The 16,577-nt window shown below is 41.8% G+C and overlaps 1 protein-coding gene across 2 annotated transcripts in view; it reads left to right on the forward strand.

Annotated features, from left to right (window-relative positions):
- The window catches only part of LOC125463859 (C-Jun-amino-terminal kinase-interacting protein 4), a 264,228-nt gene that overhangs the window by 38,746 nt on the left and 208,905 nt on the right, over positions 1-16,577 (forward strand). The gene's annotated exons all lie outside the window — the stretch shown is intronic.

The raw sequence follows: 16,577 nt of genomic DNA on the forward strand, positions 1-16,577 counted from the left end.
GCTCCAGATTTGTGCCTTGTCGATAGTGGATAGGCTTTGGGGAGTCAGGAGGTGAGTTATTCGGTGCAGTATTCCGAGCTTCTGACCTGCTCTTGTAGCCACTGTTTATATGATGTGTCCAGTTGAGTTTCTGGTGAATGGTAATCCCCCAGAATATTGATTGTGGGGGATTCAATGATGGTAAAACCATTGAATGTCTTGTTGCATTTGAACATGGTCTGCTTCAGTGTCTGAGGAAGAATGAATGGTGTTGAGCATTATGTAATCATTGGCGAACATCTCCACTTCTGACCTTATAGTGGAAGATCATTGATGAAGCAGCTGAAGATGGTAGAGCCTAGGACACTAGCCTAAGAAAACACTGCAGAGATATCCGGGAGCCAAGATGACAGACTTCATACAGCTACCACCATCTCCCTATCTACCAGGTACAACTCCAGCAAGTGGAGAGTTTGCCCCCCGATACCCATTGACTCCAGTTTTGCCAAGCCTCCTTGACACCAGTAAGTCAAATGCAGCCTTGATGTCAAGGGCTGTCACTGTTGCCTCACATTTGGATGTTATCTTTTTTGTCCATGGCTTGGAAATAAAAAAAACCAAATATTTCAGTGTCACTGGGTAAAAAATCTTGGAATTTTCTTTTTGATGGAATTGTTAATGTATCACAAATATATTGCTGCAGTTTAAGATGGCAACTCGCTACAACTTTGGCTAGGTTAGCAGTTACTGCCCTCAGCAATGTGGGAACCCCAAATCCCTTGAATAACTTCAAACAAAAACTGCCCTGTAACTTCCTTCAGTTTCAGTGAAGAATTCATACTCCTTTATTTTTCACAAATGCTGTCTAATTAGATGTTTTTATTCAGCATTTGATTTTTCATGGCTCAGTTATATTGTTACTTCTGAGACAAATAGCCAGATCAAATCAGCCTCGCTATCCCTCTATTCGCAACACAATAATATGAAAATACTCAGTTACCCTCAAAATTGACCCCAGTAGTTCCTAACAAACCTTGTTGAATAACCAGTACCAGACTTTGTGAATACTTAACACTGTACACTGGGTTAACAGCTCAACTTATTAACAATGCAGCAACTTTAGCAGAGCAACAAAAAAGAATTTTAATTAATGTCTAAGACTTAAACCCTCCTTAATTTGAGCCTCTACTCTTTCACAAGGACAGATACGCACATACTTAAAGGCTCCCGCACGTTTGCACATTCTTGTAACGTACTGAAATAAAAAGCAATATAATATCAATATAACCAACATTGTTATTGTGTGATAATAAAGTAGTCACTTCAGGTTTTGAGAGATAATAGGAACTGCAGATGCTGGAGAATCTGAGACAACAAGGTGTAGAGCTGGATGAACACAGCAGGCCCAGCAGCATGTTAGAAGCAGGAAAGCTGATGTTTCGGGCCAAGACCCTTCATCAGGGGTCGAGGCCCGAAATGTCAGCTTTCCTGCTCCGAAGCTGCTGCTTGGCCAGCTGTGTTCATCCAGCTCTACACCTTGTTATCTGACTTCAGGTTTCATGGATTTATCCTTGGGTTTTCCTCTCCAGGAGAAAACGTAACCACTATTTTCTTCCCAGTAGCTGCCTATTCTTTGGCATTGCTGTCCTGCAGAATGCTCAATGTTGAAGTGCCTGAGCTCATGCACAACAAGGACCAGTTCTCTGTTTCAGATTATTGTTTTGTTCATGATTCCAGGTTCCAAGATTGAGTTTGAGTTTTGACTTGAATTTTCAGACTGCAGGTAGATAAGCCGACTGGATGTAGTTTTCTAGCCAGGTCTTTTCTAGCCCTTTCCCCATGTGAAGTGAGCAGATTAGATCTTGAAGAGGGTGGCTTTGTCATGGAGAAAGCTGTTGAAATGCTCTGCTGTTACTACTCCAAGAATGAAATGCCTGTGTCAAGCTCCACTGTCAAGTGCCAGCCCAAAACTATGGACTCCCAGATCTGTCAATTCTGTTCTCATCACATTTTGCCAGTGGCAGCAGGACATTTGGGAGGGCAGGGTTTGAATCTTTTTAGGTAGAGGCTTTGAGATAGAGTAAACATATATTTGCCAAAAAAAACCTTGATGGTTGGGGTTCTTGCTGCTGTTGCAACCTTGATCTACTGTTGTACTCATTGATATCATGTAAATAACTTCAGCCTGAATCGCCATTGAGGACTTCTTTTGGATTGTGCTTTGCCTGGTTTCTCCCCTCTGACCTTACCGTCATGGGTGACCCTGCCACCTTGCTGTGTTTGAGTATCCTGTTGATCCCAAGAGTGATGTCATCAGGAGATCTCAACATGGGTGCTGAAAACTAGAATGGATCACAGACCATAGTAGCCATGAAGAATCAAAGCAAATGTCACTGAGCACACACTTACCCTATCTTGGAATGGTGTAGGTTAGATGGGCTTTGGATTGGTTTCACAGGTCGGTGCAACATTGAGGGCTGAAGGGCCTATACTGTGCTGTAATATTCTATGTTCTATGTTCTTCCAAAACTGTTCATTCAAACAGAGATGAGAGGGCCTTACTCCAACAGCCACTGCAATGATGGATTTATCACACTTGCAGAGATTGAAATATTAGAACTGCCTGGTAAGCCCGTGACTAGAATGAATGATGGGTGACCCTGAATCTGGAACAGAGTCATTGCAAAATGACTGACCCAAATACACCGAAGTAGTATTTATATTGACTGCATTGTAATAAGCTCTGTTTTTTGAGAATACCTAGTAAGCTAAGTATAATACAAAATACCACATATTCAATGACCTTCAACTTTGTGATATCTTCTGCTTTTTGGTTACTGAACATTTGTATGCCAGGGAAACGGCCTCTTCATTCATATCGTTTGTTCATTTTCAGACAGAAATTTAAAATGCGATAGGTAATCTCACAGCAAATAGATCCTTGAAATAACAAAAATATGCTTAATCCTATTTCAGAGTGTCTTTGTACTTGCGCCTGCTGTAACAGTAAATGGTTCATACTGTTTCCCCAGTATAGTTGGCTGCCTGACAAGGGAGTAGAATAATGTAAATGTTAGGGATTGAGAAGTAGATACACCAGCTTTTGAATTATGATTGGAGCTTAGGTATGAATTAGAGTACCTCAGAAAATCTGAGTTCAGAATAAACCTGCAAAGAGCACAATGATTGGCACTTTCACATTGGCCTTGTTGCATCCAAACGTTTCAAGTTGTTCTTCGATTTTCATCATGCATATGAAGTACAGTTGGAAAATTCAAAGTAATTATTTTTAATCAGGCTTTCAGCATACCTATTGTAACTCTAAAGAAGTGCATGCACACATCTTGTGATTTAAGATTTAAATCTGATTCAGTCAATCTGTGAGAAAGGTCTTGTTGGGAAACAACATAAATGAGGTAAAAACATATGAATTGTCAACTTCCTTATTTTTAAAATGAGGAAAGAAAATTGTTCTTTTAAGCGGGGGGTGAGGAAAAAAAACAAATGCTTTCCTTAAAGGGAGTGTTGTGTCCTTCTGCATCCTGCAGAAACATGGTGTGGTTTCCGTGACACGTGTTGAAACGCTGAAGTAAGCTGTGTGCCAGCACAAACCTAAGTGTGACCCACCCACATGATTTGAATCATTGGTTTGAGAGAAAAAATAGTGCATATTTCACCCATTGCTCACCATATCAGTTTTACATTGGCTGTTGGAAGCAGAATGTGATGCTAACTTGACAATTACAGAGCATAAAATTAAGTCTGGAACTGCAATACAGCAGATCAGTTTTTGAATTTATAGACCAGCTTCACCACAAATTCTTCCAGTTCAAAAGAAACAAAAGCATCTTTTGTATTTTGAACTGCATGACTATTGCAAGTTGCAAGATTTTAATATTGTCAGAAATAAGTTTTTTTTTATTGTCTGTTGTGATATTGAGAACTACAATTAGCTATCCTGCAAGAAGTATCTGCAAGTTAATTCTGTTTTGATTTTTGTTTACTGTTATTAACTGGGGAAATTATGACATTGGTCGTGTGACTAGTAGTCCAGAAGCACAGGCAAAGGTTCTGACAACGTAGATTCAAATCTTACCACAGTAATGGGTAGATTTCATAATGAACTAATTTCAATATGTTAATAATTCACTGAACATGCAGCTAGTCTCAGTGGTGACTACAAAACTCTCATCAAAATGCATCAGGCTTACTAATATCGTTTCACGAAAGTAATCTGCCATCCTTACCCTTTCTGGCCTATATACAGTACCAAATGGGTTGATGCAAGAAAGGAGGCTGAAAGGGTAAAGAAGAGGGAAGCTATTGGCGTCAGGAGTGGGAGACAAAGGAGAGAACAGCTTTAAACAAAGGAATGTGTTGCTGTCAAGGAGTCAGGAAAATCTGACCTTACCAATGTAACAAATTTCTCTCAATTGGGAACTGTAGTGATTGGGACCAGGAGAACCTCATTGACAACAAGGTCCCCCAATTGGAGTTGTTAACCTGGGCCAGTCAGGAGGCACTGGTTACCCAACAGAATCTCAGAATTGCCACAGAGTGGAAACAGGCCATTTGACCAAACAAGTCCACAACAATCCTTTGAAGGGGATCCCACCCAGACCCATCCCACATCCCTGTAATCCTGCAATTCCAGTTGCTAATGTACCTAACCTCCAAACCCTGGACACGATAGGCAATTTATTATGGCCAGTTCATCCAGCCTGTACATCTTTGGACTGTGCAAGGAAACCCATGCAGGTAAGGGGAGAATGTGCTAACTTCACAAGTCACCCAAGGTTGGAATCAAATCAGGGTTTCTGGCGCTGTGAGGCAGCTGTGCTAGTAGCCACTGAGTTGCCATGCCATCCTGCAAAATATTAACATGAGATTTAGAATTGTGTCAGTTCAGTGGACTGACTTAGAGCTGACAGGCCACAGCTAGTGTACTTTGCACAAGTAATTAAAAGGTGACTTGGTGATGGCAGACAGGCCTCTCTGCAATTATTTCAGCAACTCTAGCTTCAGGTTGTGTATATTTTGGAGCTACTATTTGGAAAGAAATATCAGAGGATGGTACGTTAATAAGCACTGTTGTCAATTGTTAAATATAATTCTGAGATGGAGATGTGAAATGCAGTACAAAGATTAAAACTCCTAGTTAACATAAGACCAGAAGACATAGAAGATGAGTTAGGTCATTCAGCCCATATGGTCTGTTCTACCATTCAGTGAGATCATGACTGATTTTCTGAACCTTAACTTCTCTTTGCTATCTTAACCCCACAACTCTTGCCTCAATTAGAAATCTGTCTATCTGAGCCCAGTCCAAACTACAGAATTCCACAGACACTTTCCCCCCCTCTGGGAGGAAATTCTTCTCATCGGCCTTAAACTGGTGACCTGCGATTATATGGTCGGGTCCTGGACACTCTCACAAGGGAGAGTCATTCATGCCAGTAACTTAATCTCCTACCTATGTGTTTTAATTTTTCTAAACCGCCTTCTGTGGGAACTTTATCAAAAGCATTCTGAACATCTCAGTCGACCGTGTCTATTGGCTCTCGTTCATCAATTTTTTTTTAATACTTTCAAAAAATTCCAATAAGGTCATGAAACACTTTTTTTCTTCAATTGTAAATTCATGCTGACAATATGAAATTATATCAGTATCAACCAGCTTACTGTTTATCCTATTCTTGAGAATAGATTACAGCATTTTCCCAAGTCCTGATGTAAAGTTAGCAGGTCTATTATCATTTAGTTTTCTCTCTCAGTTGTTTGTTAGCTCGCCAAGCTAGTTGTTCTGTGGTATGCAGATGTTTCGTTACACTTCTAGGCAATGTCATCAGTGCGACCTCTAATTGAAGCATTGGTGTTCTGCTTCATTCCAGATTTAAATGATTCTCCGTTGTGATGGTCTTATCGCTTCAGGTTCTGTTGTTTTAGCAACAGTTATACGGTGTCCATTTCTATGTGTTTGTTAATGGAGTCCCGTGTTGAGAACCAGGCTTCCAGAAATTCCCTTGCATGTCTGATGTTTCCTTGTCCTGGTAACGTCACTTTGTCCCGGTTGAAATGATGACCCTCCTTGTCTGTGTTTATCGAGACAAGTGAATATCGGTCATGTCTTTTTATTGCCAGCTGGTATTCGTGTATCCTGATCATCAGTTTCCTCCCTGTTTGTCCAATGTAATGTTTATTGCAACACTGCATGGTATTCTGTATATCACGTTGGTCTTGTTTGCTGTTGGTATGGGGTCTTTCGTCTTTGATAACATTTGGCACAGTGTTGCTGTAGGTTTGTGTGCAATCATGATCTTATGTGGCCTCAGGAGTCTGTTAGTAATTTCTGATATATTTTTGATGTAGGGTAGCATTAACTGTTGTTTGTTTTGTAGGCATCTGCAGGCGAAAAGACTTGGGTTTCTATTGTTGGTGATAACTTTGTGAATGTGTTCCTCTTCCATTCTCGAGAGTTTTGGGTGTTGCAGTGTGAACTGGCTTGTTTAAATAGTGTCTTGATGCAGCTCTGTTTGTGTATGGTGATGTGTTTGCTATTGAAGTTAAGGATTTGGTCAGTGTGTGTGGTATACTTGGGTCCAGAATTCGCCGATAGTCAGTCTCTCTACCATTATGCCTAAGAATGGGAGCTGTTTGTTGTGTTCTTCCTATCTAGTGAAATGAATATTTGTGAAGATATTGTTGACTATTGATGGGTTCGTTCTGCTTTTTCTCTTTCTCGTTTTTCTCTCCTTCCTTAAAAAGTGAAGTGATGTTTTCTACCTTATCCACAGAAATCATTCCAGAATTGATAGAATTTTGGAAGATAATCACCAGTGCTTTGTCTGTTTGCTTCTATAGCCACCTCCTTCTCAATGGAGCTGGTTGAGGTTTTGAGAGAATTACAGAAGTCAAATTGTGCCTGACAGTCTAGATTTGTTGAGATAGTAGGAACTGCAGATGCTGGAGAATCTCAGAATACAAGGTGTAGAGGTGGATGAATGCAGCAGGTCAAGCAGCATCAGAGGAGCAGGAAAGCTGACCTTTCGGGTCTAGACCCTCCTTCTGAATAGGGGTCTAGGCCCGAAACGTCAGCCTTCCTGCTCCTCTGATGCTCTTTGGCCTGCTGCATTCATCCAGCTCTACACTTTGTTAGACTAGAGTTGCTGTTTTCTTCAAGTTTCCAGAAAGTGAAAACTCTAATTGCTGAGTTTCTACAGAGTCTCAATGCAAGTCATAGCTCATGGAATGATCTTGTGAACATTTAGTTGCAGATTAAACTCCATATGTGCAGATAAGTCACAGAAATAATGTTTTCTGAAGTTGGAATGAGCACTTGAGTTTGTTTCTACTTCAGCAGCACCTTAATATGATTCATTCCTTGCCTTAACTTGCTCTCGCGTCTTAAACTTCTGTCCAATTTATTGTCTCTAAATGAGTTATAATTGTGTTGGCTATGGAGGTCTGCAACACCTAAGTAAATCAGTTAGTATTTTAGCTCAGATTTGCCATGCATGCATACTCCAATGAATAAAGTGTTGTTGCCTCAGCAGGACATTAGAACTATATGCTGATACAATAAAAATTACAACTTCCTTCCAGTCCTTCCCATCTACTTGTGGAACTACACTCAAATGGTGCTTCTGAAGGACTTTACTAAGAACAATTTCCAAAATCTAACTAAATTACATAATATGCTTGTAAAATGCCAATTTTCCTATCTATTAACAACTATCAATTATTGCAGATGGAGACATGTTCTTGCTGGTAATCGGACTAGTTAATTCGTTGGCTGATTTAATTTTTCAGTCTAGCAAATGATTCAACTGGGAACAGACAAACAGTATTTTGGAAGGTTAAAAGCATCGAGATATGATTTTGTGCTTCACATTGCATTCAATATGAATCATTTGTGTACCCTTTTGCTATGTTATTAATTTGTTTGTCACGGGATCAACCCATATATTAGTACACTGCAAATAGGATAAAACGATGTTCTCATTTGAATAAATCGCTCGAAGTATTTGAGAGCTGTGTATTTTGCTTTTTTTTTATTCACTCATGGGATGGTGCATTGATGGTCAGCATTTATTGCCCATCTGAGTTGACCTTGAGAAAGTGGTGGTGAGTTGCCTCCTTGAACCACTTTGATCCACCTGCTATAGGTTGACCCACAATGCCTTTAGGAAGGGAACTTCAGGATTTTGACCCAGTTCCAGTAAAAGAATGGTGATATATTTCTAAGTCAGGATAGTGGGTGGCTTGGAGGGGAACTTGAAGGAGGTGTTGTTCCCATGTATTGGCTGCCCATGTCCTTCTAGTTGGAAGTGGTCGAGTTTAGAAGGCATTGTCTTGAGGATCTTTTGGAGGATTTCTGCAGTGAACCGTGTAGATAGTGCATTCTGTGTTGTGGTTGAGGGAGTGGATGCTTGAGGATGTGTTTCCAATCTAGAGGGCTGCTTTGTCCTGGATAGTGTTAGGCTTCTTGAATGTTGTTGAAGTGGGGAGTGTTCGATCATAGTCCTGATTTATGTCTTGTAAATGGTGAACAGGCTTCCGGGAGTCAGGAGGTGAGTCATTCCCTGCAGTATTCTGAGCCCCTGACCTGTTCTTAGAGCCACTGTGTGGTGTTTCCAGTTTAGTTTCTAGTCAATGGTAACCCTGAGGATGTTGATAGTGGAGGATTCAATTATGGTAACGCATTTGAATGTCAAGGGGTGCTGATGAGATTATTTCTTATTGGAAATAGCCATTTCCAGGCATTTGTGTGGCATGAATGTTACTTGTTACTTGTCAGCCCAATCCGGGATTTTGCATTTGTGCATGCATTGCTTCAGCATCTCAGGAGTCGCAAATAGTACAATCAGCAGCAAACATCCCCACTTGTGACCTTATGAAGGAAGGAAGGGCATTGATGAAGCAGTGGAGGATACTACCCTGAGGAACTCCCTGCAGAAATGTCCTGGAGCTGGGATGATTGACCTCTAACAGCCTCAACCATTTTTATATGTGCCTGATATCACAGACCAGTAGCAAGTTTGTCCCCTGCTTGGGATATCATTTGCTGCTTTACAGGACATTGGTGAGACCACTTTTGGAATGCTGAGTTGATTTCTGGTGGTCTTACTACAGGAAAGATATTAAATTTGTAAGCGCTTAACAAACATTTGTGAGTATGTTGTTGAGATGGGAGAGTTTAAGCTATAGGCAGAGGCTGAATAGGCTGGGACTTGTTTCCCCTGGAGCATTGGAGGCTGAGGGATGACCTTATAGAAGTTATAATAGCGTGAGGGGTACGAATAGGGTGAATATCCAAGGTGTTTTTCCCAGGGTAGGTGAGTCCAAAGCTGGAGGGCATAGGTTTAAGGAGAGAGAGGAAAGATTTTAAAAGGGGCCGGAGGAGCAACTATGTAGAGGGTGTGGAATAGCTGCCAGAGGAAATGGTGGAGGCTGATACAATTACAACATCTAAAAGAAATCTGAATCCATCTATGAATAGGGAGGGTTTAGATGGGTATGGGCTAACTGCTAGTAAATGGGGTGAGATCAGTTTTGGACATGGCTTGGCATGGACAAATTGGACCAATGGGCCTGTTTCTGTCAATTTTACTCGGGCTTCTTGATGTTAAACTGTGTCAAATCCAGCTTTGATGTCAAGGGCTGTCACTCTCCCCTCTGCTATGGAATTCAATATTTTGTCCGTGTTTGCACCCAGGTTGTAATGAGGTCAGGAGCTGAGTGGCCCTGGCAGAACCCAAACTGGGTGTCCATGAGCAGGTTATAGCTCAGCAAATGCTGCTTGATAGCACTGTTGATGACACATTCCATCAATTTACTGATGATTGAGAATGGACTGGGGTGGTAATTGGTCGGACTGGATTTGTCCTACTTTTTGTTGGGTAGATGCCAGTGTTAGGACTGTACTGGAAAAGCTTGGCTAGGGAGCAGCAAGCTCTCGAGCACACGTCTTTTGAGTATTATTGCTGCAGTGTTGCCAGGGTTTTGCAGTATCCAGTGCCTCCAACTGTTTTGAGATATCACGTGGAGAGAATTGAACAGGCTAAAGACTGATATCTGAAATGTTAGAGATCACTGGAGGAAGCTGAAATGGATCATCTACTCGACACTTCTGGATGAAAATTGCTGTGGATGTTTCAGCCTTAAGTTTTGCACTGATTAGGTTGGGCTCTTCCGTTATTGAGGATGGGGTTATTTGTGGAGCCTTGTCCTTAACTCACAGTGGGATTTGGCAGGACTGCAGAGCTTAGACCAGATCTGTTAGTTTGACAATCACTTGGCTCTGTCAATCACTTGCTGCTTGGTGAGCATGTACTCCTGTTAGTTGACACTTCATTTTTCGGTATGCCTGGTGCTGCTCCTGGTTTGCCCTCCTCCACTCTCGACTGATCTCCTAGCTTAATGATACTGGTTGAGTGAGGGATGTGCCAGGCCATGAGGTTGCAAATTATGCTGGAGTACAAGTCTGCTACTGTGGATGGCCCATAGCACGTTATGAATGCCCGGGTTTGAGTTGCTAGTTCGAAATCTGTCCCATTTTGCACGGTGATAACCTCAGTTGTGTTGTGTGGTACTATTCTCAACGTGAAGGTGGAACTTTGTATCCACAAAGTCTGTATGGTGGTCATCCTTACCCATGACAGATGCATCTGCAGCCGGCAGAGTGGTAAGCACAAAGAAAATTATAGTGCAGGAACAGGCCCTTTAATCCAGGCCGTCTATCTAAGCCTGTTGCCTATTTTTCAAGGATCTGTATCCCTCTGTTCCCTGCCCATTCGTGTATCAGTCTAGATGCATCTTAAATGATGCTATTGTACCCACCTCTACCACTCCACTGGCAACGCATTCCAGGCACCCACCATCCTCTGCGTAAAGAACTTTCCACGCATGTCTCCCTTAAACTTTTCCCCTCTCACCTTGAAATCGTGACCCCTAGTAATTGAGTCCCCCACTCTTAGGGAGAAAGCTTCTTGCTATCCACCCTGTCTGTACCTCTCATAGTTTTGTAGACCTTAATCAGGTCCCCCCATAACCTTTCTAATGTGGATAATCCTAATCTACTCCACGTCTCTTCATAGCAAACGTCCTCCATACCAGACATCATCCTGGTGAATCTCCTATCTTCAAAGCATCCACGTCCTTTTCGTAATGTGGCGACCAGAACTGTAGTATTCCAAATGTGGTTGAACCAAAGTCCTAGACAGCTGTAACATGACCTGCCAACTCTTGTACTCAAAACCCCATCCGATGAATGAAAGCATGCTGTATGTCTTCTTGACCACTCTATCCACTTGCAAAGCCACCTTCAGAGTACAGTGGACCTGAACACCCAGATCTCTCTGTGCATCAATTTTCCCCAGGGCTTTTCCATTTACCACATAGTTCACTCTTGAATTGGATCTTCCAAAATGTATCACCTCACATTTGCCAGGATTGAACTCCATCTGCCATTTGTCCGCCCAACTCTCCAATCTATCCAGATTCTGCTGCATTCTCCGACAGTCCCGTTCACTATCTGCTACTCCACCAATCTTAGTGTCATCTGCAAACTTGCTAATCAGACCATCTATACCTTCCTCCAGATCACTTTCATATATCACAAACAACAATGGACCCAACACAGATACCTGTGGAACACCAATGGTCACAGTTCTCCATTTTGAGAAACATCCTTCCACTACAACTCTGTCTCCTGTTGCCCAGCCAGTTCCCTATCCATCTAGCTCATACACTCTGGACCCCATGGGACTTCACGTTCTCCATTAGCCTACCATGGGGAACCTTATGAAACACCTTGCTGAAATCCATGTATATGACATCTACAGCTCTTTCCTCATCTATCAACTTTGTCACTTCCTCAAAGAATTCTATTCAATTGGTAAGACATGACCTTCCCTGCACAAAACCATGCTGCCTATCACCATTTTCTTGCAAATGTAAATAGATTCTATCCTTCAGTATCTTCTCCAGCAGCTTCTCCACCACTGACATCACACTCACTGGTCGATATTTACCAGGATTATCCATTATCCGTCTTAAGCAAGGGGACAATATTAGCAATTCTCCAGTCCTCCAGGACCTCACCCTCCAGGATGTCTGTTAAGGCCCCCAGCTATTTCCTCTCTTGCTTCCCTCAGCAACCTGGGATAGATTCCATCTGGATCTGGGAACTTGTTGAGCCTAATTCCTTTTCAGAATACCTAATGCTCCCCCCTCCTTATGCTGACTTGACCTACATTAATCAAATATCTGTCCCTAACCTCAACATCCGTCACGTCCCTCTTCTCGGTGAATACCGACACAAAGTACTCATTAAGAATCTCACACTCATTTTCTCTGACTCCTCGCATAACCTCCCTCCTTTGTCCTTGAGTGGGCCAACCCTTTCCCTAGTTATCCTCTCATTCCTTATGTATGAATAAAAGGCTTTGGGTTTTCCCTAACCCTGTTTGCTAAAGATATTTCATGACCCCTTTTAGCCCTCTTAATTCCTCATTTCAGATCGGTCCTACTTTCTTGATATTCTTCCAAAGTTTTGTCTGTTTTCAGTCACCTAGACCTTGTGTGTGCTTCCTTTTTCCTCCTTACTCGTCTCACAATTTCATCGTCATCCATGGTTCCCTAATCTTGCCCTTTCTATCCCTCATTTTTACAGGGACATGTCTGTCCTGCAGTCTAATCAACCTCTCTTTAAAAGCCTCCCACGTACCCAAAGTGGGTTTACCCTCAAATAGCTGCTCCCAATCCACATTCCCCAGTTCCTGCAGAACTTTGCGACAGTTGGCCTTACCCCAATTCAACACCCTTCCTTTAGGACCACCCTCGTCTTTGTCCATCAGTATTCTAAAACTTAAGGATTTATTATCGCTTTTCCCAAAGTAATCCCCTACTGAAATTTCAACCACCTGACCGTGCTCATTCCCCAACACCAGGTCCAGTATGGTCCCTTCCTGAGTTAGACTGTTTACATACTGCTCGAGAAAACCGTCCTGGATGATCCTTACAAATTCTGCTCCATCTAAACCCCTAACACTTAATTTTCCCAACATTGACTGGGATTCACTAAAATCTCCCATCACCACCACCCCTGTTGCTTATGACATCTTTCTATAATGTGTTTACATATTTGTGCCTCTGTCTGACGCTTGCTTTTAGGAGGCCTGTAGAACAGTCCCAACATTGTTACTGCACCCTTTCTATTTCTGAGCTGTGCCCATATTGCCTCACTGCTCGAGTCCTTCATAGTGCCTTCCTTCAGCACAGCAGTGATATCCTCTTTGATCAGTAATGCAACTCCTTTTACCTCCCCCCCTCTATCCTACCTGAAGCATCTATATACTGGGATATAGATGCCAATCTTGCCTTTTCCTCAACCAAATCTCAGCAATAGCAATGACATAGTAGTCCCAGATACTAATCCAAGCCCTAAGTTCATCTGCCTTACCTACTGCACTTCTTGCATTAAAACAAATGCACCTCAGACCAACTGTCCCTGTGCGTTCATCATGTGTAAGGATGAGGCACATATGTTTTTCCTATTGTTCCCTCACTACCTGCTGCAGATCCAGTCTAGCAACGGTGTCCTTTATTACCAGACCAGCTTGATCAGTAGCACTGCTGCCAAGCTACTCTTGTTGTTGGGCATTGACATCAATCACCAGAGTACACTTTGCATCCTTGCCACCCTCAGTGTTCCCTCCAAGTGTTGATCATTGTCGAGTACTTATTCATCGGCCAAAGTAGAACAGTATCTCGTAACCAGTAATTTCCCTGCCCATGTTTAACCTGAAGCCATGAGACTTCATGAGTCCAGAGTCGATGCTGAGGATTCCGAGAGCACTTCCATCCTGAGTGTATACTACTGTGCTGTCACCTCAGCTAGTTCTCTCCATCTGGTGGAACAGAACATCTCCTGGGCTGGCCATGGATACAATCATACTTATGGAATTATACTAGACAGACAGCTTCAGGCTATTGCTCGACTAGTCTTAGAAACAGCTTTTGCAGTTTGGAGACTAGCCCCCAAAATGTTACCAAGGAGAACTTTGTAGGGCCGACTGGGCCCTTTCGACCATTGCCTTTTCTGGTGCCTAGGTTGATGCTATGTGTTCTATCCAGTTCATTTATTTGTTGAGATTTCTTTGAAACTGAATGGCTTGTTGAACTATTTCAGAGAGCAGTTAAGGTTAAGCATATTGCTGAGGTTGGGGATTCAAATGCAGGCCAAACCAGATGAGGATGGCAAAATTCCTTCTGAAGGTAATGAGCCAGATGGGTTTTTCTGAAAATTGGCAGTGGTTTCCTGGTCGTCAGTAGATCCTTAATCCCAGATCAATTTTATTGAATTCAGATTCTACCATCTGCAGTAGCGGGTTTTGAACCCAGGTCCCCAGTACGGAAGCTGTGTTTCTGCGTTTCTAGCAATTATATCACTAGTTTGTTGCCTTCCTCATCCCTAGAGTCATTAAATAAGAAAACAAAAACTGAAAACAAAACATTTGGTGACCCTCAAAATTGCTCATTTGTCCCTCAGCGCCCCTCTGTGGTTGATTGGCCAATACTGGTCCTCCTTCGATTGACTGATTCAACATTAAGCCAGTTGCCAGCTGCTAAGCATAACAACATCTTGGTGCTGAAACATCTATATCTACAAAACCATTCCTTCCTAACATTGATGTAATTCACCTTTTCCATTCCATTATGCCCCATTACTCCATATTTATGGGATATTATTTGTCTTCTACTTTGTGAAGACCAAACTCAAGTATGTATTTAATTGATAATAAAATGTGAGGCTGGATGAACACAGCAGGCCAAGCAGCATCTCAGGAGCACAAAAGCTGACGTTTCGGGCCTAGACGCTCTCTGATGAAGGGTCTAGGCCCGAAATGTCAGCTTTTGTGCTCCTGAGATGCTGCTTGGCCTGCTGTGTTCATCCAGCCTCACATTTTATTATCTTGGAATCTCCAGCATCTGCAGTTCCCATTATCTCTGATATGTATTTAATTGGCCTGCCATCCCTTTGTTTCCCATTATAAATTTCCTTATTTCTGGAGGACTGATATTTGTCTTCATTGGCTCGTTTTTTTCCTTCACATACCTTCAGAAACTTCTACTAATGGTTGTGTGCTCCCTGTAAGCTTACTCTTTTTCTCCATTTTGTCTCTTTTAATCAGTCTGTTTGTCTTCCTTTTACTGAATCTAAAGTCTTCACAGTCTTCGGGTTTTTGCTTTTGGCCAATTTGTCTTCTGCTTCCTTGGATTTAATACAAAACTAAATTCCCCATGGTAGTTGTGTTGGGACCATGTTTCCTGTTTTTATCCCAATCTGGCATGAAAATCAAGTTTTGCAGTTTGTCCATGTGCTCTTCAACTGTTTGCCATTGCCTCCCGGGCTTCATTCCATTAAATAATGATGCCCAGTTTTATCATAGCTGGTTCAGGCCTTATACCATAGTAATTTCCTTTATTTCAATTTAGGATACCCCATCTCACAAACAGCTATGTCACTCTTAATCTTAATGAAGAATTCTATCCTATTGTGATCACTCTTCCTTAATGGCCCATGTATAGTAAAATAGGAACAAGAGTAGGCTCTTCAGCCCCTCAAGCCTGTTCTGCGTAAAAACAGCTAGGTTGTCCGTTTATTCCTTCGTTGTTATACAAAACCCAGTCAAGGATGATCTTTTCTTCAAAACTAAAACAACTGCGGATACTAAAGATCTGAAGCAAAACTAGAAATTCTAGAGAACTCAGCAGGTCTGACTCTTCAAGCATCACTGGATTCAAATGATTAATTCTGTTTTCCTCCCACAGATGCTGTCAGATCTGCTGTGTTTCTCCAGAAATTTCAGGTTTTGTTTCTGCTTTTGCTGTAGCTGGTCCCGCAACGTAGTGATCCATAAAACTATGCTGTATACGCTCCAAGAATTCTTTGTCTATGCTATTGGTAGTTCCTAATCTGATTTGCCCGATCTATGTTTTTGTAATTACAGTTGCAATTTTAATAATTGCATCTCTAATTTCCTTTTTAATACCTTGCTTAATAATACACTCTAGCTAGGCTGTATGTTGAACTCTTAGTATTTTTTTTATGCCCCTTGGTATTTCTAAGCTGAACCCATATGATTTCCACTTCACAAAAGTATCCTCACAACAGCATTACTTTCCCTTAAATCAGCAATGCTACCCACCTGCTTTTCCTTTTTGTCTGTCCTGAAAACCCGTAGATATTCAGTTCCCTTTCCTCGTCGTCTTGCAGCCACTTCTCTGTATTTGGAACAATTATCATACCTGTTTAAATCTATTTGTGCAACTAATTCATCCATTTTATTCTGAACGCTCTGTGTATAAGGCACAAAACCTTATGGTTTGTCTTTTTCACATCCTTATTCATGTTCACTTAAGCCCTGCTGGATTGAATTCTCTGCCAATGCCTTTCTTATTTCTCATTCTGTTATTTTTTGTTTTAATCCTTATTTTCCTGTCATCTGTCTCCCTGTGTAGGTTCCCATCCCCTTGCCTTTTTTTTGGGTTTAAACCCCCTCCCGCCACACTAACAAATACATCCCTTGGACATC

Source organism: Stegostoma tigrinum, chromosome 22 (assembly GCF_030684315.1).
Source record: "Stegostoma tigrinum isolate sSteTig4 chromosome 22, sSteTig4.hap1, whole genome shotgun sequence".
NCBI lineage: Eukaryota > Metazoa > Chordata > Chondrichthyes > Orectolobiformes > Stegostomatidae > Stegostoma > Stegostoma tigrinum.